We start from the raw sequence: 23678 nt of genomic DNA, 5'->3' as shown, positions 1-23678 counted from the left end.
GTGCATGCCACCACACCCAGCTAATTTTTTTTTTTTTTTTTTAGTAGAGATGGGGTTTTGCCATGTTGGCCAGGATGGTCTCAAACTCCTGACCTCAGCCTCCCAAAGTGATCTGCCCGCCTCAGCCTCCCAAAGTGCTGGGATTACAGGCATGAGCCACTGCACCCGGCCTACATGCTTATTTTCTTTCAGCCTTGGTGTCCTCGACTTATCTATTGCTGTGTAACAAATTACCCCAAAACTTAGTAACTTAAAATGACAGTATCAGTCATCTCACAGTTTCTGTGGGTCAGGAATCCCTCTGCAGTTTAGCCTTGTCCTGCTTCAGGGTTCCTCCCAGGCTGGGATTAAGGTTGCGGACTCACTCATGTGGCTGCTGGCAGGTTTGGTTCCCTAAGGACTGTTGGCTGGAGGCCTCCCTCAGTTGTTCCCTGCCACCTGGGCCCCTCCAGTGTGGTGGCTGGCTTCCTCTGTGCGATCAAGCCAGAGTAAGACTGAAGCCTCAGTCTTTTATAATTTATGTCTCAGAAATAACATCTTGTGTCTTTTGGGTTTTGTTGTTGTTGTTTTCTGTGAATTTCTTATTCTTATGTTGTCTTTTTTTTATATTAAAAATTGTTTAGGCTGGACACAGTGGCTCATGCCTGTCATGCCAGTATTTTCGGAGGCCAAGGCAGGAGGATTACTTGAGCCCAGGAGTTTGAGGTAATCCTGGGCAACATAGCAAGACCCCATCTCTAAAAAAAAAATTAAAAATTATCAGGGCACAGTGTGCATGTCTGTGGTCCCAGCTACTTGGGAGGCTGAGGCAGGAGGATCGCTTGAGCCTGGAAGGTCGAGGCTGCAGTAAGCTATGATCATGCCACTGTACTTCAGCCTGGGTGACAGAACGAGACCCTGTCTCAAAAACAAGTAGTTTAAATCTTCAATTGTAGTAAAATACGCACAACAAAAATGCCTATCTTAACCATTGTTAAAGGTATACTTTAGAGTGTTAAGTATATTCATGTTTTGCAACTGATCTCCAGAACTCTTTTCATCTTGTGAAACTAAAACTCTGTCCTCACTAAACAACAGCTCCCCATTCCCACCTGCCCCCCTTCCCGGGCAACTACCCTTCTACTCTCTGTCTCCCTGAATTTGACTACTCCAGGTGCCTCATATACATGCAGTCATATAGTATTCATCTTTTTGTGAAGGGCTTATTTCACTGAAGATAATGTCTTCAAGGTTCATCCGTGTTGTAGCATGTATCAGAATTACCTTCCTTCTTAAGGCTAATATTCCATTGTGTGTATATGTCACATTCTGTTTATTCCTTTCATCTTTTCAACACTTGGGTTGCTTCCACCTTTTGGCTGTTGTGACTAGTGCCGCTGCAAACATGGGTGTACACATATCTCTTCAAGACACTCCTTTTAGTTTTTTTGGGATATATATGTAGAAGTAGAATTGCCAGATCATACAGTAATTCTATTATTTTGCTTTCTGAGAACTGCTACACCGTTTTCCACAGTGGTTTCTCCATTTTACATTTTTACCAACAGTGTACAAGGGTTCCAATTTCTCCACATCCTCACCAACTTTTGTTATTTTCTGTGTGTGTGTGTTTTTTTTTTTTTGATAGTAGCCATATTAATGGGTATGAGGTGGTATCTCATTGTGGTTTTGATGTGCATTTCCTTCATGGTTAGTGATGCTGAGTATGTTTTCATGTGCTTACTGACCATTTGTATATCTTCTTTAGAAAAATGGCTATTCAAGTCCTTTGCCCATTTGCATCTTATTTTATTTTACTTATTCATTTTGAGATAGCGTCCTGCTCTGTTGCTCAGGCTGGAGTGCAGTGATGTGATTATAGGTCACTCCAGACTGGACTTCCTGGGCTGAAGTTATCCTCCCACCTCAGCCCCCACAGTAGCTGAGACTGCAGGTGTGTGCCACCAGACCTGGCTAATTAACAATTTTTTTTTAAATCAAAGATGAGGTCTCCCTATGTTGCCCAGGCTGTTCTCAAACTTCTGGGCACAAGTGATCTGCCTGCCTTGACCTCCCAATGTGCTGGAATTACAGATGTGAGCCGCCATGCCTGGCTTTGCCCATTTTTAAATTGGATTGTTTGTTTTTTTATTGTTGAATTTAGGGTTTTTTTAATATATTTTGGATATTAACCCCTTATCAGATATATGATTTGCAAATATCTTCTCCCATTTCATAGGCTGTCTTTTTACTCTGTTGATGTGTCCTTTGATGAACTGAAGTTTTAAATTTTGATGTAGTCCTATTTGTCTAGTTTCACTTTTGTTGTCCTTTGCTTTTGGTTTCATAGCCAAGAAATCGTTGCCAAACACAATGTCATGAGGTTTTCTTCCTATATTTTCTTCTATTAGTTTTACACTTTTATGTCTTACATTTATGTCTTTGATCCATTTTTAGTTAATTTTGTTTATGATGTAAGGTAAGGATCTAACTTTATTACTTTACATGTGGATACTCAGTTTTCCCAGCACCATTTGTTGAAAAGACTGTGTTTTTCCCCATTAAATAGTCTTGGTGGCCCTGTTGAAGTGTGACCATATATGAGAGGACTCATTTCTGTCTATTCTATCTTATTCCATTGGTCTATATGTCTATCTTTATGCCAGTACCACACTGTTTTGATTACTGTAGGTTTGTAACAAGTTTTGAAATCAGGAAATGCGAGACCTCTAACTTTGTCTTTTGTTCATTTCATCTTGGCTATTTTGCATCCCTTGAGATTCCATATGAATTTTGGGATTTTCTATTCCTGCAAAAAACGCCATCTGGTCAGGTGCAGTGGCTCATGCTTGTAATCCCAGCACTTTGGGAGGCTGAGGAGAGTGGATTGCTTGAGCTCAGGAGTTTGAGACCAGACTGGGCAACATGAGGAAACTCTGTCTCTACAAAAAATACAAAAATTAGCCAGGTGTGGTGGTGTACACCTGTTGTCCCAGCTACTTGAGAGGCTGAGGTGGGAGGGTCCTTTGAAATTGAGAGGCAGAGATTGTGGTGAGCCAAGATCGGGCCACTGCACTCCAGCCTGGGTGACAGAGTGAGACCTTGACTCAAAAACAACAAAACAACAACAACAGCAACAACGAAAACACCATTGGGGCCGGGCAAGGTGGCTCACGCCTGTAATCCCAGCACTTTTGGAGGCCGAGGTGGGTGGGTCACCTAAGGTTAGGAGTTCAAGACCAGCCTGGCCAACTTGGTAAAACCCTGTCTCTACTAATAATACAAAAAAATTAGCCAGGTGTGGTGGCACACACCTGTAATCCCAGCTACTTGGGAGGCTGAGGCAGGAGAATTGCTTGAACCCAGGAGGTGGAGGTTGCAGTGAGCTGAGATTTCACCATAGCACTCCAGCCTGGGTGACAGAGTGAGACCTTGTCTCTAAAGAAAAAAGGAAAAAGAAAAAAAGCCACCATTTGGATTTTGATAGAGATTGCATTGAATCTGTAGGTTGCCTGGGGGTACTACTGACATATTAACAATATTAAGTCTTTCAGTGTATGAATATGGAATATATTTATATTTATTGGTATTGTCTTTAGTTTCTTTCAGCAACGCTTTATAATTTTTTTTTTTTTTTTTTTTTTGAGTTGGAGTCTCTCTCTGTTGCCCAGGCTGGAGTGCAGTGGTGACATCTCAGCTCACTGAAACCCTGAAACCTACACCTCCCAGGTTCAAGTGATTCTCCTGCCTCAGCCTCCCAAGTATCTGGGATTATAGGTGCGCACCACCACATCAGCTAATTTTTGTATTTTTAGTAGAGACAGGGTTTCACCATGTTGGCCAGGCTGGTCTCAAACTCCTAACCTCATGTGATCCACCTGCCTTCCAAAATGCTGGGATTACAGGCATGAACCACCATGCAGGTCTTATAATTTTTAGTGTCTAAATACTTAAGCATTTTACCTCCTTGGTTAAGTTTATTGTTAGGTATTTTAGTCTTTCTGATGCTATTGTAAATGGAATTGTTTTAATTTCATTTTTGGCTCATTCATTGTTAGTATATAAAAACATAACTGATTTTTGTGTGTTGATTTTTGTATCCTTCAACATTGCAGCATCCATTTATAAATTCTAGGAGTTTTATAAGATTATGTCATTTGTGAGCAAAGATAATTTTTCTTCTTTCTTTTCAATTTGACTGGCTTTTTTTTCTTTTTTTCCTGAAAATTCTGGCGAGGACTTCTTATACTATGTTGAATACAGGTTGATTCAAAAGTGGACATCTTTGTGTCATTCCTGATCTTAGAGGAAGCTTTCAGCTTTTCACCATGAGTATTATGTTGGTTGTGAGCTTTTCATCTGTGGACTGTCTTATGTTGAGGAAGTTTCATGTATTCCTGGTTTGTTGAGTGTTTTTTCATGAAAGAATATTAAGTTTTGTTAAATGCATCAATTGGGATAATCTTGTGGATTTTTTGTCATCATTCTATTAATGTGATATATTACATTGACTTTTTTATGTTGAAATATCCTTTTATACTAAGAATAAATCCCACTTTGTCATGGTGCTTAATCCTTTTAATGTACGGCTGAATTCTGTTTGCTAATGTTTTCTTCTTTTTTGAGGATTTGTGCATCAAGATTCATTAGAAAAATTAGTGTGTAGTTTTCTTTTCTTGTGTCTTTTTCTGGCTCTGATGTTAGGGTAATGCTGGCCTCATAAAGTGTATTTAGAAGTGTTCTCTCCTCTTAAATTTGTTGAGGAGTTTGAGAAAGACTGGTGCTAATTCTTCTTTAAATGTTTGGTAAATTTACCAGTGAAGCCCTCTGGCCCTGGGCTTTTCTTTGTCTGGAGGTTTTTGGTTACTGATTCAGTCTCCTGACATCCCATCACTTTTGCTATATTCTGTTTGTTAAGAGCAGGTAATTAAGTGTAGCCCACAGTTAAAGGAAGGGGATTACCAGAAGGAGGGAATAATTAGGGCCATCTTAGAAAGCTGCCTAACAGTCTTTCTCTGTAAAATGGAGCTATTCCCAATCAACTGGTTAAACAAGATGATGAGTAGGGCACCCCACGGGGTGCCTGGTGTCTCAGAGGTACTTGGTAAGTGGTGAGTCTATCTCTCATTTGATTGGTTTCACAATGCAGTCTGGTAGACAAGCCATCAGATTCCATTCTGATAGCCTAGATTTATGGTCAATGGTAACTGTTTTGCATCCTTGTGTATGATTCACATTTTAACACAAGATTGCAGTTTTCTCAAATCAGTACAATTTCATAGGAATTTCAGCCATACCCTGTGTGTTTGTGTTCTCAGGCTTAAGCAATGAATAGGATAAGCATCCTGGTCATGGTTTTCTGATTGTAATTCTCACAGCAGCTGTCATGTTTGACTCTTTCAACCTGGATACAGCCCCTTCTGTACCATCCTCAGTATCATGGGCTTCTTCTCATGTGACACTTGTCAAACAGTACTGTATTTGTCCATTTCAAGTCTTTTTGTTTTTTTTTTCTAGATGGTGAACTGAGTCCAGAAATGATATCTTTTTGTTTTCTTTTTATTCCTGGTGTTCCTGAGTACAAGGTAGGCCCTGATTAAAGATTTGGCACATAAAAAAGGAAAAAGAATGAATGAGTGAATAAATATTGCCCTTGCCACTCTATATACCTGACTCTCCTGCTAGTCCTGAAGGCTGTGATGCAGTCTGCATGCCCAGGGTCCAGCCCAGGGTCCAGCCCAGGGCCTGACTGGTTTAGAAGCTCAGTAAATGCCATGGGTTGAATGAGAGAATGGCAGCTTAGCATCTCCTTACCTCGAGCCCATCCGCTATTGTAACCACTGGACAAAAATAGAAAGACCATTTTAAATTCATTTGAAGGAGCCATATTCTTGAGATGTCATTCCCATAGTGTTCTTATCACGGGAGCAAAATTCCCAAAGCAAGGGACTCCTTAAATCATTTTAATGGAATAAACAGCCAGATGCAGTGGCTCACGCCTGTAATCCCAGCACTTTGGGAGGCCAAGTGCTGTAATCCCAGAACTTTGGGAGGCAAGGAGTTCGAGACCTGACTGAAATAGCGAGATCTTGACCCTACAAAAAATTTAAAGAAAAATTTAGCTGGCATTGCTGTGCGTGACTGTAGTTCCAGCTCCTGGAGGCTGAGGATCACTGGAGCCCAGGAGTTTGAGATTGCAGTGAGCTAGGATTGTGCCATTTTACTGCAGCCTGGGTGACAGAGGGAGACCCTATCTCCAAATAAATACATAAATAAAAAATAAAACACATCATTTGCAGTTGGATTCTTCCAGAAGCCAAGTGTGAGACAAGGATTCGAGTATGTCTCAGGAAGCACAGTTGGGAAGTAGAGAAAGGAGCCAGGATACGGAAAGAAGCCCATGCATGTCACACTAATGAACAGGTGGCTGCAGTGGACACCTGAGGCCCAGTCTCACAGAGGATCATGCTAAGCATGCCTCAGCATTGGTCCCCCTAAGTAGCATGAAAGCCATGAGATTTACACCAACTCCCGTCATCTTTCTTTGAGGTCTGTGTTCCCTGGTACCCTGGTCTGCCCTCCCTGATACCCTGGTCTGCCCTGAGGCCAACCCTTACGAAGAGAGACTCAGGTGCTTGCAAGATGAGGATGTCTATGAATGCTGAGTGCTGAGGGGATTTGGGAGGGACACTGACAGCATCTGCTGCAGATGTGTGAAATTAGCTTTACAAACTTGAACCTGAGACCCAGTTTTGTTCCTTGCTAGCAAGGGAAGTCCTATCAAACTCCCCAGCCCTCAGTGAGGCTCCAGCCCATCTATGAGGCCCTGTTCTGCTCCGCTAGGGTTTTATTCCTCTATGAAAACATATGACTTGGGATTATGGAGGGCGTTCCTTGTCAAAGCTCAGTTCCTAGAGTTTCCATGTCCGCTGACTTCCTTCCATTTCCCTGTCCATGTTTCACATCAGTTACTCCAGCTGAGGTTCTGCAGAATTGAGTTCCTCTTTGCAGCCGATCTATGTATGTCTCACCACAAGTATGATTCACACATTGCCCTAACTGTGGTGTTTATAGCATTTGATACTTTGATTACTTTGTTCAAAGTGATATCATTTGTTTATAAGCATTTGTTAAATCCTCAGAAATCCCTGCTCTCCTATCCTCTGGGCTCCTTACCTATGGTCAGAGTTAAGTCCCCTGTTGCTGGGACAACCCAAACTGACTAAGATGGTCTAATCAGTGAGTCACAGGCCTGTCATATTTCTTAATATAATCAGGATAAAAGAGAGAAACAAAGCGAATGCAAAAGAGTTTTGGCCGAGTTTTGTTAGTAGTAATCGATACTAACTTAGGTATGTGGGGATCGCACTTTGCATTGTGCCCCTTCTACTCCTTGCTGCTCTTTCTTGCACCTCCCACAACATCTTCATCTTTACTACTTTTGGACCAGATAACCACCTCCTAAATGTTCCATGGAATGCGAATGTGTGTATCAGGAAAAAAAAAAAGATTCCACAGTCTTTTCCTAGACTAGAAAAGAGACTTCTAGTCTAGGAAAGGCTAGAATCAGCAAAACACAAAGGTGTCTTTGCTGCTGGACTTCTCAGAGACTTGTACATACCCAAGTGTACTGTGATGCTTAGTGAGGAGGATGGAGTGAGCAGCGTCTCCTAAGCTATTGTGATGACAGACACCATCTGATAGCTGGAGAAATCTTCTCCAGAACAAAGCTTGGGACATGCTTTCCCGGATCATGCATTTGCTATAGGAGCAAGACAGACTGATGATTCAGAATGCTACCACCTGCAGTCTGCAAAGTCTTCATGATGACAGCTGCTGACAGAGCTACTTCATGGATTGAATATCTGCTATGAGCTGGGTGCTTTACCATAAGGAAACAGCTTTGCCAGGGAAGACAAAAGTTAAAGCATCCTCAAGGAAAAGGCTTTCTGGTAAGGCATTTGCTAAATCAGGAAGGCTGCTTTACCAAAGGATGGAGGCTGTGTGAGACTCACCGAGGGACCTGCCCTCAGTACCAGGATTGGCTAATTTGCGGGGTCCAGTGCAAAATAAACATGTAGGCTCCTGTGTTTGAATGTTACTAAGAATTTCAAGATAATGACAGCAGAGCATTATAGCAAGCATGGGGCTCTTTTAGCAACACATAGGTTGCACCCTGTGAAGCCTACCATGTGCAAAAAGTGCCTTCTGTAGGAGCCGCAGCCCTGGACCTCATGGGAACCAATCCGATTGTGCCAAACATCACCTCCTCCTCCCTTCCTTCAGTGTGCTGCTCCCAGACAGGCCTCCTCCCACTCTGCCTCAGCAGGAAGCTGGTTCTGCCAGCTCTCAATGACTCAGCAGCTGATTAAGCAACGTGCTGGGAGATTACCCAGAGGCAGCATGAAATCGTGGCAGGAGATTAGGAGTTCAAATTCTGGCTTTTACTCCTTACCTCTCAACTACGTTGGGCGATTTTATTTCCATTTTCTGTACCTTAGAAAGACCCTTTGGAAAAAGAGGTTGGAAATAATGCCCAGGCTGGAAACTGTGTGGTGCGAGCAGCCAGCAAACACAGTGAAAAATGAGTCCGCCTTTTGCAAGTGGGCCAGTTCCTCACAGGTATAGGATTTTTTAATTTCCTCTCTTGGAGACTCTTGGCCACTTCTCTCATTTACTTACTTCTCCATTCATTCCTTCAGTATTTGGAGGGTCAGTAAGAATGAACCAAGCAAAGCAGAAGGGGAAATAGCAGTGCAAGACCCCTTGACTGGAAGGAGTGTGCTACACAGGGGGAAGAGCCATCTCCTGGGTCTGGAGAAGCTTGGCTGGTGGAGAAAACAGAAGTTAATGGTAAACAAAGGCCAGTGGGTTGTCTGTGGATTCTAATCATCCTTCTATCCCCACTGCACAGTAGCCCAAATAATTGATGGTTGGCCACCGACACCTCCAGGAAACTCCAGCCTCCCAGTGCCTTCAACCATCTCCAGCAATTAAGCTCAGCGTGACAGTTGTTTCTGAAATGAGAAGCCGAATGAATGGAATTAATCTCCCTGATTTAAATCCATTAGTGCCTGTGATATACTGGCACAGGCATTTAAGAGCCACTTCACCTCACCCCGTCATGCCCAAAGGGTCACAGGCTGACTCATAGTTAATAGTGGGGAAGACTTTAATGGAGGGGCGGCTTTGAAGAAGTGCAGGGTGTGTTTAGAAGCTTGAAGGTTTAATGCATTTTTAATTAAATGTGCTCTAATAGGATTCAGCACCAACTATCATGTCACTACAGATAGATTCATTATATTTGTTCAGTTAATTATGCATGCGTTATTACCCAAGTGAAAACTTTGATGACCTGGAAAGAAGCTTGACTTCGAGGGACACTCAAGAGTTCTGCTGGCACTTTCAGGATTAGATTAAGCCCTTCCCCACCCTCCAGCTCCCGTGTGTACTCTCACGCCCACACATGTAGACACATGCACACACACCAGCAAAGACACCCAGGCACAGGTGTGTACACACTCTGTCTCTCTTTTCTCTATCTCACTTCTATCTCCTTTCAAAAAGAAAGGAGTGGTAGGAGATATTAAAGTTAGAAAAAAAGCATTACCAGGTTGGACTCCATCCTGTTATTAGCTGAATGTCTTCAGATATGGCACTGATGTTTGAGCCTGTGTTCCTTCTCTATAAAATGACAACAATATTATTAATAATGATTACATCTCCCAGGATTGCTATCGGCACCAATGTGATTTTGCCTATAGAGTGCTTTGTGAAATGCCGAGAGCCTTGCACATGCTTCCTGTTGTTGGTTGTAACAACTCAATCCACCTGTATCCTCTCTGTATACTCACTCCCAATATATGCATCACCTGTATTCGTTCTGTACACTCACTCCTCCCATGTGCACCCACCTGTATCCAATCCAGACACTCACTCCCCCAATATGCACCCACCTGTATCCAACCCAGATATTCACTCTCCCCCATATGCACCCACCTATATCCAATCCATTCACTCATGCCCCCCATATGCACCCATCTATATTCAATCCATACACTCACCCTCCCATATGCACCCATCTATATCCAATCCATACACTCACCCTCCCACATGCACCCATCGATAGCCAATCCATACACTCACCCTCCCATATGCACCCATCTATATCCAATCCATCACCCTCCCATATGCACCCACCTATATCCAATCCATCACCCTCCCATATGCACCCATCGATATCAAATCCATACACTCACCCTCCCATATGCACCCATCTGTATCCAATCCATACACTCACCCTCCCATATGCACCCATCTATATCCAATCCATACACTCACCCTCCCTTATGCACCCATCTATATCCAATCCATACACTCACCCTCCCATATGCACCCATCTATATCCAATCCATACACTCACCCTCCCACATGCACCCATCTATATCCAATCCATCACCCTCCCATATGCACCCATCTATATCCAATCCATCACCCTCCCATATGCACCCACCTATATCCAATCCATACACTCACCCTCCCATATGCACCCATCTATATCCAATCCATCACCCTCCCATATGCACCCACCTATATCCAGTCCATACACTCACCCTCCCATATGCACCCATCTATATCCAATCCATACACTCACCCTCCCATATGCACCCACCTATATCCAATCCATACACTCACTCCCCCCATATGCACCCACCTATATCCAATCCATATACTCACCCTCCCATATGCACCCACCTATATCCAATCCATCACCCTCCCATATGCACCCACCTATATCCAATTCATACATTCACCCTCCCATATGCACCCATCTATATCCAATCCATCACCCTCCCATATGCACCCACCTATATCCAATCCATACACTCACCCTCCCATATGCACCCACCTATATCCAATCCATACGCTCATGCTCCCATATGCACCCACCTATATCCAATCCATACGCTCACCCTCCCATATGCACCCACCTGTATCCAATTCATAAACTCACTCCCCAAATATGCACCCACCTGTATCCAATCCATACACTCACTCCCCCAAATGCACCCACCTGTATCCAATTCATAAACTCACTGCCCCCATATGCGCCCACCTGTATCCAATCTATACACTCACCCTCCCATATGCACCCATCTATAGCCAATCCATACACTCACCCTCCCATATGCACCCACCTATATCCAATCCATATACTCACCCTCCCATATGCACCCACCTATATCCAATCCACACGCTTACCCTCCCATATACACCCACCTGTATCCAATCCATACACTCACTCCCCCAAATGCACTCACCTGTATCCAATTCATAAACTCACTGCCCCCATATGCGCCCACCTGTATCCAATCTATACACTCACCCTCCCATATGCACCCATCTATAGCCAATCCATACACTCACCCTCCCATATGCACCCACCTATATCCAATCCATATACTCACCCTCCCATATGCACCCACCTATATCCAATCCACACGCTTACCCTCCCATATACACCCACCTGTATCCAATCCATACACTCACGCCCCCAAATGCACTCACCTGTATCCAATTCATGAACTCACTCCCCGAATATGCACCCACCTGTATCCAGTCCATACACTCACTCACCTCCGTATACACCCACCTGTATCCAATCCATACTCCTCGCCATATACACCCACCTATATCCAATCCATACACTCACTGCCCCCATATGCACTCACCTATATCTATTCTGTGCACTCAGGGCACAGGGTTCCTGCTTTATAGTGAGTGTTTGCATGCTGAAGCCTGACCTCATTTACTCATTCAACAAGCATGCACTGAGCACTCAGCAATGAGATAGGTACTCAGGTACTTCCTGAGTACCTATCATGTGCCCAGCTCAGGGTCCTGGGCTTTTAAGTGTTTCTCATGCCTGGTTTCTTTCCTACCACAACCAGGTAAGTATCTACATATTATAAGTGGGAAATTGAGGCTTAGATAATTGATTCAGTGGTGTTTATTGGATTTTTTTTTATATGCTAAGTATTATGTCAGGGGTGGAGAATGAAGAGGAAAAAGAAACAAGTGTGGCTCTTGCATCAAGGACCTGATCTTGTCACAGGAAGTTTTTGAGAGCTCACAAAAAAGTACTTACGTTTCTGGGTCTTTTGTTTTCCCTTGGATCAAATCATGGTACACAGATTGGACTGTGTATCTTACAATGTGGTAGACTGAGCGCCTCACTGCCTGCTTCTCCACAATGTTGCTTCCAAGTTTGGGGAGTGGGGGAGGTGTCTAGGGACCCAGGAAGGGGATCTGACATATCCAGAGAAGGCTCATGTGGGCATCCTGGATAAGCCTCAAAGGTGGTGCTTCTCAGACTTCCCTGAGCTTATACCTTTTCTGGGGATCTTGTTAAAGCACAGATTCTCTCTCATTCAGTAAGATTGGGGGTGGGGAGGGTATGATGGTCAATTTTGTGTGTCAACTTGGGAGGGGGGCATGGTACCCAGTTGTTGGGTCAAATGCCAAGGTAGATGTTGCCGTGAGGGTATTTTTTGGGATGAGATGAGCATTTAGATCAGTAGACTCTGAGTAGAACAGACTATTATCTTCTATAGTGGGGATGGGTCTCACCCAAGCAGTTGAAGGCCAGAAGAGAAAAGACTGAAGTTTTCCTAATAAGAAGATATTATGGCTCCAGACACACTGCCTTTGTATTCAAGGTGCAACATCAACTCTTCCCTGGGTCTCCAGGTTACTGACATACCTTGCAGATTTTGAAATTGTCACAACTGCATGAGCCAATTTATTAACAGAGGGATCAATGGATCTCTATCTCTATCTCCATCTCATCTCCATCTCTATCATCCCTATCCCTGTCTCTATCCCATTGGTTCTACTTCTCTGGAGAACCCTGACTAATACAGGGGTTTGAGATTTTGTATTTCCTGCAAGCTCCAGGAGATACCAATCCTTCTGGTCTATGAGCCAGACTCTGAGTAAAGTCATAGATAAATATCACGTCTGTAAATAGAAAGTCCATCACACCAAAAGCCGGGGCAAGTATTTTTTTTTTTTTTTTTTTTTGAGATGGAGTTTTGCTCTTGTTGCCCAGACTGGAGTGCAGTGGTGCAATCTCAGCTCGCTTCAACCTCTGCCTCCCGGGTTCAGGCAATTCTCCTGCCTCAGCCTCTCAGGTTGCTGGGATTACAGGCACCCACGACCACGCCCGGCTAATTTTTTTGATTTTTAGTAGAGACAGGGTTTCGCCATATTGGCCAGGCTGGTCTTGAACTCCTGACCTCAGGTGATCCACCCGCCTCGGCCTCCCAAAGTGCTGGGATTATAGGCATAAGCCACCGTGCCCGGCCAGGGCAAGTCTTAAAGTTGCCCTCAAGACCTTCAGAGTGAGTTTTGGCTGAAGCCATTCCACTGTGTTCTCTCCAGTGATGAATTTCTACCTGATCATTTGAGTCCAGTGGTTTGTCCAAGCTGGTGAGCAACTGGAGTCTCCAAGAGGGTGAGCCCCCACTACTTTCAAGCTCATGGTTTTCAGTTGTCTAAACACAGCTTTTCTCACACACTCTCAAGTCAAGCAGAGGTAGCAGTATCCAATGCCAAACAGCTGGATGGAAACTGAGAAGAGAAGAAATCAGAGTTGGTGCGAAAGTTTTCCAGCAGCCCAGATGTCTGGCATCCCACAAACACCCACGCTGGCTTCAGCACCCCCCTGCCTTTCCTGACATCTTTTGAACGCTAGACAAAAACAACGAGAGCAGAATTGGAAGCCATGACAAATGCAGCAGGGGAAACAGTTGGTCTGCAGTGTGCTTCCTGGCTTGCAGCAGACTGCACGACAGCAGACCCAAATGAAAAAGGAGGGGACGAATGGGGAAGAAAAAAGATGTCATTAGCAAATGATCTTTGCCTTCCTCTCCGATAGCTCAGACCACAAGAAAGCTCCTGCAGTCACATTCAGGTGTAAAGTGTCACTTCGCAAACATCCCAAGGCCTTGCCCTGCTGGTAAAAATGGGGTAGAAGAGGCCGGGTGCGGTAGCTCACGCCTGCAATTCTGGCACTTGGGGAGGCTGAGGCAGGTGGATTGCCTGAGCTCAGGAGTTCAAGACCAGCCTGGGCAACGTGGTGAAACCCCCTGTCTACTAAAATACAAAAGAAATTAGCCAGGCGTGGTGGCATGCGCTTGTAGTCCCAGCTACTCGGGAGGCTCAGGCAGGAGAATTGCTTGAACCTGGGAGGCGGAGGTTGCAATGAGCCAAGATCGTGCCACTGCACTGCAGCCTGGGTGACAGAGCAAGACTCTGTCTTAAAAAAAGAAAAGAAAAGAAAAAAAAAAACAGAAAAAGAAAATAGGTAGAAGAGTCTATGATGACAAATGCATGGGGCCCAGTCCAGTCCTGTTCAATAAAAACATAACATGAGTCACATGTGCGAAGTCTAAATTTTTTTCTTTTTATTTTGAGACAGGGTCTATCACCCAGGCTGGAGTGCAGTGGCACGATCACAGCTCACTGCAGCCTCAATCTCCCAGACTCAAGCTACTCTCCCGCCTCAGCCTCCCAGGTAGCTAGGATAACAGGCATGCACCACCATGCCTGGCTGATTCTTTTATTTTTTGTAGAGACAGGCTCTCACTATGTTGCCCAGGCTGGTCTCGAACTCCCGGGCTCAAGTGATCCTCTCGCCTCGACCTCCCAAAATGCTAGAATCACAGGCATGAGCCATGATGCCCAGCTAATTAAAAAAAAATTTTTTGTAGAGATGGGGTCTCCCTATGGTACATAGGCTGGCATTGAAAAGTTTAAATTTTCTACCAGCCACATTAAAAATGTCAAAAGAAACAAGTAAGTTAATTTTAGCAATGTATTTTATGTAACAGAAAATACCCTAAATATGATTTCATAGCGTCATCAGTATAAATATGTAAAAATAAGATATTTTACATGTATGGTTTTTGTCCAACTCTTGGAAGTCTGATACATTTACAGCCCATCTCAATTCACACTGGCCACGTTTCAGGCTGGGCGCTACCATATTGGGCAGTGAAAGTCTGAGGCACCTTGGGGAGCAGCATGGTGTGGCCACAGACCCTCAAGTTGGTATTTTTCATGTGCCCCAGCCTCCCCTAAAAATAGAAACATGAAAAAGAAAAAAAAAAATGAGAAAAAAAAATCTTTTGAGAACTAAGGATGCCAGGCAAATCCTGCCAGGTTAATGCTCACAGTGAAGTGAATAATCACAGTGATTCTACTCAAGCAAGCACCAAATGAGCAAGCATTCTTTACATAAACAGAAATTGAGTATATTTCAGGAACCCATGTACTCTCTGGGTCACAGAGAAGGTTAAAGAAAAATTTCTTTTAAAAATGTCTCCCAAGGGGCACTCTCTGTTGCGCTTCTCCTGCATGTTGCTAGAAGAGGGAGTGGCTCTCAGGGTGGAAGCTGGGCCGGCTGGGGGTGCTGAGAAGTCCGGTTGAGGTGGACACCGGGGCCTCCAGATGCCCCCACCTGCCATGGCCATTCCCAGCTCTTAGAGTCAAGTATTGACCTCACCTGTGGATCTGCAGGGAGGGTAAAACCACAACTCAAAGCTGTTCTAGGAGACTTTCAGTTTCTGATAGGGACCTTCCACTGAGTTTCTAGTGGAGACTTCAGCAGATGCTGTGCAAACCTGGAGGGGAACTGTACCCCAGATATTTGAGTGTTCCTTCATTTGGTTAGCTGCTCACTCACTCCTTCATGCGTTGATTCACACACTGTCCCAGCTGGGCTCCCTGGGAAGCGGACAGGAGCTTTATTAGGAAGTATCTTGCAATCAACACCAATGGAAGGGAGACAAAGGAAGTGGGATTGGGCTTAGGGAGACAAGGAGCTGTGACATAGTCTCAGTGAAGGTCCAGCCATTACTGGGGGAGTTTTAAACATGGGAGGAGCCTCCAGAGGTCTCCTGACTGGGCCCTGAAGGCCAGGCCTTTATACCTCCATGCTGGTCAATCATCCGATGTGGGCTTTCCTGTGAAGGAGGCTGGACACAGGGCAAGGGGGATTTCTTCAGCCGAGAGCTGAGGATCTGCAGGCAGCACTGCCAGCCTCTGGGCTAGTAGGTCTTTTATTCCCAAAGGGACATCTGGGTGACACATCATAGCATTCACCACATACATCCTTTAATATAGTCACTCGTTTATGCACTCTTGTCTCTGGGCTCCACTTAATGACTCACTCATTGATTTAATTTATAAATGCATCTCCTTTGCTGAGAACTCTCCAATGGCTTCTCTTGGCACTTTGAACCCTTCATGACATGGGCTTTGACCCCTCTGAGCACTTGCTGGATAAGACCCTTACCCTCACTCACTGTGCTGCAGTCACCCTGGTTTCTTCCTTGCCTTGGGACACACCAAGCTCTTTCCTGGCTTAGGTACTATTGCACTTATTTTGGTCTCTATCTGAAATTCTTCTCCCTTGGGTCTTTTCAAGGCTGGTTCCCTTTTATAATTCAAGTATCAGCTCAGAGCACCCATCAGATGAACTTTGCAAACCACCTCTTCTACAGCAATTCACTCTATCACTTCCTACCGTCTGTAATGCTCTTCCCTAGTTTATTGTTTTTTTTTTACACAATCTATCACAATCTAAAATTACCTTGTTCATTTACTTATTTGTGGATTTTTTCTCCCTCTCCATTAGAATGTAAGCTTCATGAGGACAGGATTTCTATCTAGTGTTTATTCTTATTAGTTACTCAAATATTTGTAAAATGAATAAATGAGTGATTCAGAAATTTATCAATTAACTTCATTCATTCATTTATATATTAACTCTTATTCATGTATTATTCTGTTTATTCATTTACTCAACAAACTTTTTATATGTATATGTGTGTATATGCAGCAAATTTACTGTGAGCTCAATAAAGATATTCTTTTTTTTTTTTCTTGAGACGGAGTTTCACTCTTTCGCCCAGGCTGGAGAGCAATGGCGTGATCTTGGCTCACTGCAACCTCTGCCTCCCAGGTTCAAGCGATTCTCTTGCCTCAGCCTCCAGAGTAGCTGGGATTACAGGCATCTGCCACCACGCCCAGCTAATTTTTGTATTTTCTTAGTAGAGACGGGGTTTCACCATGTTGACCAGGCTGGTCTCAAACTCCTGACCTCAAGTGATCCGCCTGCCTCGGCCTCCCAAGGGCTGGGATTACAGGCATGAGCCACCACTCCCGGCTCAATAAAGATATTCTTAGCAACATTATTGCAAACAGCAAAAACACAATTATATAAAAAACAAACTAGAATAACCTTGAGCTTGTCCAACTCTAGGGGATGGCCAAAGAAAAAGATGGTACGGCATGATAGAAAGTGAAGACCTCTCTACACATGACACTTTGTTATGACTTCATGGCGGTGTAGCAACATGGAACAAGGTCAGTAGGTCCGTGAAAAGTGAGGGGAACACAAGCTTGATAAAAAGGCATGCACACTGTGATTGCAGCTATGCCAAATGTGTCTGCTTCAGGGCGAAGATGAGAAGGAAGCAAGCAACAGTAAATAGATTCACTCTCAGGGAGTGGGATATGGGAGAGTTTATTTTCCAAGTCTTCCTTTGATACTGTTTCTCACTTATCTCTATGATAAAGATGGGATTATATGGCCCCCAAGGCAGGGACAGATCTGTATTTCTGAGACCTGGTAAGAAGTTATATTTATAAATCTCCTCCTGCATGTTAGTGCTGAACATGCATTTTTTTCAATTTAACATTCAGAACAATCCTGTAAGGTAAATGGTATCTTTTATTTTTTTGGTGGATGTGGTAGGCAGAAAGTGATCTAAAACCTGTGAATATGTTATCTTACACTGCAAAAGGGACGATGCTGCTGTGGTCAACTTAAGGATTTTGAGATGAGTTGATTATCTCGGATCTTGGATAGGTCCAGTGTAATCACAGAGTCCCTAGAAGAGGCAGACAGCAGGGGCAGAGTCAAAGATGTGACAATGGAAGCAGAGGTTGGAGATACGCAGGATTACAAGACAAACAACACAGGCAGCTTCTAGAAGCTGGAAAAGGCAAGAGAGCGCATTCTGCCCTACAGCCTCCAGGAGGAATGCTTACCATTTCAGACTCCTGAGCTCCAGAACTGTAAGTGTATAAATGTGTATTGTTTTAAGCCACTAAGTTTGTGATAATTTTTTAATGGCAACAATAGAAGACAAACACAGTTGCTAAATTGAAGCTCAGAAAGATAAAATAACTCATCCAAGGTCAGTGGCACAGTTAGGATTGAGGTCATAAAATCTTAACTCTTCGTTGCTCTCCACTGCCACCTCTCTCTGGCCCATAACTGAAGCTGGAATTCTTTGTGATGAATTATCCACAACACTCTAGACATTTGCAGGCACCCAGTTGCTGCCTTAATTTTGGAAGGTTTAATTCTAAGGATTTGGGCTGACATACATATATTTCCTTTCCTTCTTTCTCCATTCCTTCTTCCCTCCTTCCCTCTTCTCTTTTGTTTCATTATTTCCTTCCTTCCTTCTTCCTCCTTTATATTTATTGAGCAGCTGTTATGTGCCAGGCTCTGTCCAAGATTCTGAGAATATACTAAAAGTGAGATGGCCAAGTGCCTGTCCTTGGGGACTTCATGCTGAGAGTTTGCACAGATTTTGAAAATATTTAGAATTTTGTGGATAATTTATGCTATTGAAGTTAAGCTTCAGCTTTAGGTCATTACAGAAGTGAGGAGGCATTAAAGATTTAAAATTAGGGTCTCTTTTTCTTCAACCAGGTCCTACTCCTCCAGGAAGATGATGGAGAATGCTGAAACTGTGCTCCAAGGCCACGAGAAGGAAAAGACCTGGATTTTCTCTTCATTCTCTTTCAGTCCTGCTGCCTCCCAGTTTCTCCAGGGGAGTTTTGGTCTCCCTAGGGCTTAAGGAGGATCCCAGGCTCATGTGCTCAGGATGTTTGAAAGAACCAAAAACGGGAAGGAGAAGAAACAGGCCCTGTTTGTTAGGAAGCAGAAAAACAAAGATGCAGAGTGGTATGGGAAGGAGAACACCTGCCTGAGAGACTGGGGTCTGAATTCCATCTCTGCCTTTCATTCCCCATGTGACCTTGGGCTGGTCCATGTACCACTGTAGACCTCAGTCTTCTCATCTGCCCAGTGGGTAGAACAATATTACTTAAGGCTCCTTGTCCCAGTGTTAGGGATACAAAGGATAAAATACATGTAAAGGAGCCTGTGAAGTGATGAATAACAGATACACATACAGTCTGCAGCGAGGAGTGAGCAAACACAGAAATGTTTATGGCCAGTGGCTGCTGTGCAGATTATGTGGGTAAAGATCACACTGTACCATGAATGGTCAGAAGTATTGTTATGTAGAGCTCTGGTTTTTCATCAGATTGTGCCTACATATATATGTACACACACACACACACACACACACAAACACTCTGTCTCTCTTTCTTCTCTCTCTCACACAAACACAAATACACACACACATACTGTGCGATGCAGTAGAAAAAAATTACCCAGTACAGGGAAGCATGAGACCCAAGTTTTGGTTCTTCTCTCTGGACCTCAGTGTTCCCATCGATAAAATGATCAGTGGTTACCAACTGAGGGCTATGGGCCCCATCCTGACTGCAGATGTGTTGATTGATCCAAAGTATTGAAAAACAAAAGATTTAAGCATGTACCTACATTAAAAAAAATTAGAGACTTTGCCTAGAAAAAAAAATCTTGTTCCTCACTTGAACAAGATTCTCGTGAAACTCCTAAGGTCTAGCAAAACTGGGTTTGCATTTTCCAAGGCTAAATCTGCCTGGCACTAAGTGGCAGCTGTCCCTCTGAAACTGAGTGTATTCTTGCCTGCAAGCCACAGTCCCCACCATTCCCAAACGCTGCACACCCTGTGGGCTTCCCTATTCAGTGATGCATCTTACTGCCTGGCCCTGCAGTGACTGTGCCTCCATCCACACATTAGGAATGTTTCATTTCTCAGCCGCCAGACCTCAGGCACAGTGCTACTCCCAGGGGCAAACAGATACACAGGGAGAGATAAAAATGGCTATGACTCCTGGAGATGAAAAGTGGCAAGTAAATAATACCAGAATAATTCCACTTCCTGCTGTGATAGAGAACAAGACTCCCAGAAGCCGGATCTTGGACAAGCCCTTTCCTCAGTTTCCCCATCTATAAAATAAGGTAGTTGGAACTACAATCACCAAGGCTTTTTCAGCCCTTGGGGTCTTTGGTTCTCTCTCTCTTACACACATATGTGAAGGTGCACACAATGTGCTGTGTTCTTACACACAAACAAATTTCTACATCTTGCTGACGATCTCTTTCCATCTATCGGTTGGAAGCCCTGATACCACCTCCAATCTCCTGCACTTCTGACATCACTCCCTCTGCAGGTCTCCTTTATGACTAAATCCAGCCATTAAGCTTCAAATGAGTTACCTGCTGGCATTGTGTAAGGGCAGCCAGCAGATTTAGTCATCTAATCTCCTCTCTTATCAGTGTTCTCTCCCAGCGGGCAGACAACAACATGAGATTGTTCAGCAAGTACCACAAGTCCAGCGGGAGAGGGCTCAGATCCCGCCGCGGAGAGCTGGGGGTCAGGGAGAGGCGGGGAGAGGAGCGACGGTCACTTCTTAGTGGGCGGGATCTGAGAAAGGGTCAACCGAACAAACCTTTGTTCTCATCCACAGTGGGGTTCTCGGGACTGTAAGAAAGAGATCGCAAATATCCTTGAAAGGGTTCGAGTGAGGCCGGATTCTAATCCTGGCCCTTGGTCCCCCGTGATGTAAAACAAGCCCTTCTTGGATGGGGCCTGCCTGACCGCCCCTCTATAAAATGCGTGCTCATTTCTCATTCCAGATGCTCAGGGATTTTTCACAAAGACTAAAAGGGGGCACCCCAAATCATTTCATATTCCACTTTTCCATTTTCTTTTTGGTCCTTGCAGAAAAGGAGTGACTTTTTAAGAGCCTGGGCATATTAAAAAGTGAAGAAATGCCAAATCAGAGTTACAAATACGGTGATAATAATTTACATGGAACAATGCATGCTAATAGCCAAGAATATTACAATGTAATCAAGTTGTACTATGCATAAGATAAGGAGTAGATTTATTTTTGGAAATATGAAGTGTGATCCAGGTGGGGGATGCTGAATGAAAACTTTGAAGTGGGCGTCCTCTTCGTATAATCCATGTGACACAGGTATTGTTGTGTGTGCTGAGGAGTCTAAATTGGAGGCTTTTGGTGGGTGAGCAGTCTGGGCCTTGAGGCCACCCAGGCTTTTCGGGGACAGGCCAGGATGTCACTGCTCTGACCTGGGCACTGATTAAAGTCCCATGAAATGGCTCCCAGGTAACAATGACCCTCACTTTGAAAGTGACTTCGTCAGAACTAGGCTTAAAGTCCTCTATGCTGAGGCCCACACTGCTCCTCTCACTCCTTTGTTAAAATCCCAGTTCCCCTGGGAAGGGCTGCAGAAAAGTGACCTTTAGACAGTCACATTTGAGTGTGAATAAGTTAGCTCATCAGCCGCCTTGCAATGTGGCTGTCTGCTGTTCTCTGTGACGCAGAAGCACATTGGATGGCAAGGCTTGGCTTGGCTTGGCTGGGTGGGGAAAAGCCACAGACTCAGGGGCTGGAAGATCTGGTATCACTTCCGCTCTACTGTTAGCCCTAGGACCTTGCTCAAACTTCTTCACTGCACTTTCTCCACAAGCAAAAATGGAAATAAATGTATCCCTCAAAGGGTGACAGTCCAGTGAGCTATCCTAGGCATTGAGTTTATAAGAATAAATCTCTGGCTGGGTGCAGTGGCTCACGCCTGTAATCCCAGCACTTTGGGAGGCCGGGGCAGGTGGATCACTTGAGGTCAGGAGTTCGAGACCAGCCTGGTCAACATGGCGAAACCGCGTCTCTATTAAAATTACAAAAATTAGCCGGGCGTGGTGGTGGGCACCTGTAATCCCAGCTACTCAGGAGGCTGAGGGAGGAGACTTGCTCAAACCCAGGAGGCGGAGGTTGCATGGAGTAAGCTGAGATCTTGCCACTGTACTCCAACCTGGGCAACAGAGCAAGACTCCATCTCAAAAATAAATAAATAAATAAATAAATAAATAAATAAATAAATAAGTCTTCATTATTTCCCAGCTCTGTCAGGGAAGCAGCCAATCAAGAAGTAAATGATTCACACTAAATGTGTCACCTGTGGTGAAAATGATGAAATAGGGGATTTGCATAGAGGGCTATTGGAATGGGGGAATAAATTTCATGGCAAGGAAACATCTATTTGAAGAAATAAGGTTTGAGCCAAAGGAGAAGAGCAAGGGGTATCCTGCAATGTGTACGGAATGGATGTCGTAGGAAGGCTCTGGGTGGACGCATGGGGTAGGCAGGGGGGGTGAGGAACAGCAAGGCTGCCCCGTCTTAGCGGGGGACATGGGGGAGGGGGAAGCAGAGCCCACATCACACAGGGCCTCCTGCATCATGCTAAGGAATGTGCATTTTATTCCAAACGAGCTAGGAAGCTGCTGGAGGGTATTTAATACAGGCAAAAGTGTTTTTAAAATAGATGGAAGTGTTTTGTAAACTTGAAAGCACAAAGGAAAGTACTATTATTATCATATATGTATAACAACTTTCTGTTAGTTGAAACTATTACTTGGCAGAGTTCCCTCAGTGTCACCTTGCAGTAGCAGGATCCTGCGGGACTAGGTGTGCGAGGGCTTTGGGACCACCTCTCAGGCCACGGGCTGCTCAAAGGGAGTGGACTGTCTAGAACCCAGGCACACAGGACCCCAGAGAGCAGGGGTCCCAGGCAGATGCGGCTTCTTCTATGGCCCTTGTTTCCTCACTTTAGTGGGGCTGGAAGGGCAGAGGCACCTGGTGATCGGTGGATGAACACCCTACAGGGTCTTTGCGCTCCTGGGCCATTGCACTGGTGTTGCTTCTGCCAGAGAAAACACCATCTCTTTGGGGGTTTTCACCTGAATTTGATTTTTCTCTAACTTACCCAGATCATGCATTATCATCAGTTTGCAATCAGTTTGCAATTGTTCTTTTTATTTTTGTTTTAATGGTCTAATTAAGGCTGAACTTCCCCAGTTGACTGGCAATTCTGAGTCGAGGGCCATGCTTGAATGTGCTTACTTTTGCAGTCAAGCAGGACGGGCTGAATTATGCTACAACCACAAGCAACCTCCCAGTCCCAGTGACTTACAGCAACAAAAATTTATTCCTTGCTCAAGCTCCATGTGTCCATCACAGGTGGGCTGGGGAGCTCTGCTCAGGGTAATCAGTCGGGCACCAAGGCTGATGGACCTGCCTCCTTCTTAGGCGGCTTCTCAATGCCGTGCTTCAGGGCTCACTACGGGAGGGGTGGAGTGTTGAGACCAGCAATGAACTTCTTTGGAATGGAAGTGACACCTGTCACTTCACCTCACAACTCCTTGGCCAGAATCAGTAACGTGGCCATGCCAAACGTCAAAGGCTGGTGGTAGTAAAGTCTTCCACACTTATGTATGTGGAACCCAGTACTGAAGGATGCAATGCATAATTTTGGAAGTGTTGCAAACTGATCTAAGACAATTTGACCATTCACCAATTACAAGTTTCTTTTGGTAAATATCAGGGGGGAGACTGGGGAGGTGGGAACTATGTATTTC

At 44.4% G+C, this 23678-nt stretch overlaps 2 long non-coding RNA genes across 2 annotated transcripts; one reads left to right on the top strand and one right to left on the bottom strand.

The window, feature by feature from the left end:
- The first annotated feature begins 5454 nt into the window (after positions 1 to 5454).
- On the top strand, positions 5455 to 21853 carry LOC129059631 (uncharacterized). The gene is made up of 4 exons (XR_010140079.1): positions 5455 to 5564; positions 17309 to 17412; positions 17918 to 18126; positions 18773 to 21853. It is a non-coding gene; the product is annotated as an uncharacterized LOC129059631 (long non-coding RNA).
- Positions 8448 to 15764, bottom strand: LOC103890780 (uncharacterized). Its single transcript, XR_008525645.2, has 4 exons — positions 15548 to 15764; positions 13437 to 13611; positions 9590 to 9663; positions 8448 to 8996 (listed from the first exon to the last, which is right to left on the bottom strand). It is a non-coding gene; the product is annotated as an uncharacterized LOC103890780 (long non-coding RNA).
- Positions 21854 to 23678: the final 1825 nt, after the last annotated feature.

Source organism: Pongo abelii, chromosome 4 (genome assembly GCF_028885655.2).
Source record: "Pongo abelii isolate AG06213 chromosome 4, NHGRI_mPonAbe1-v2.0_pri, whole genome shotgun sequence".
In the NCBI taxonomy this organism is placed as follows: Eukaryota; Metazoa; Chordata; class Mammalia; order Primates; family Hominidae; genus Pongo; species Pongo abelii.
The sequence above is the reverse complement of the archived record's forward strand: the minus strand, read 5'-3'. Positions and strand labels throughout refer to the sequence as shown.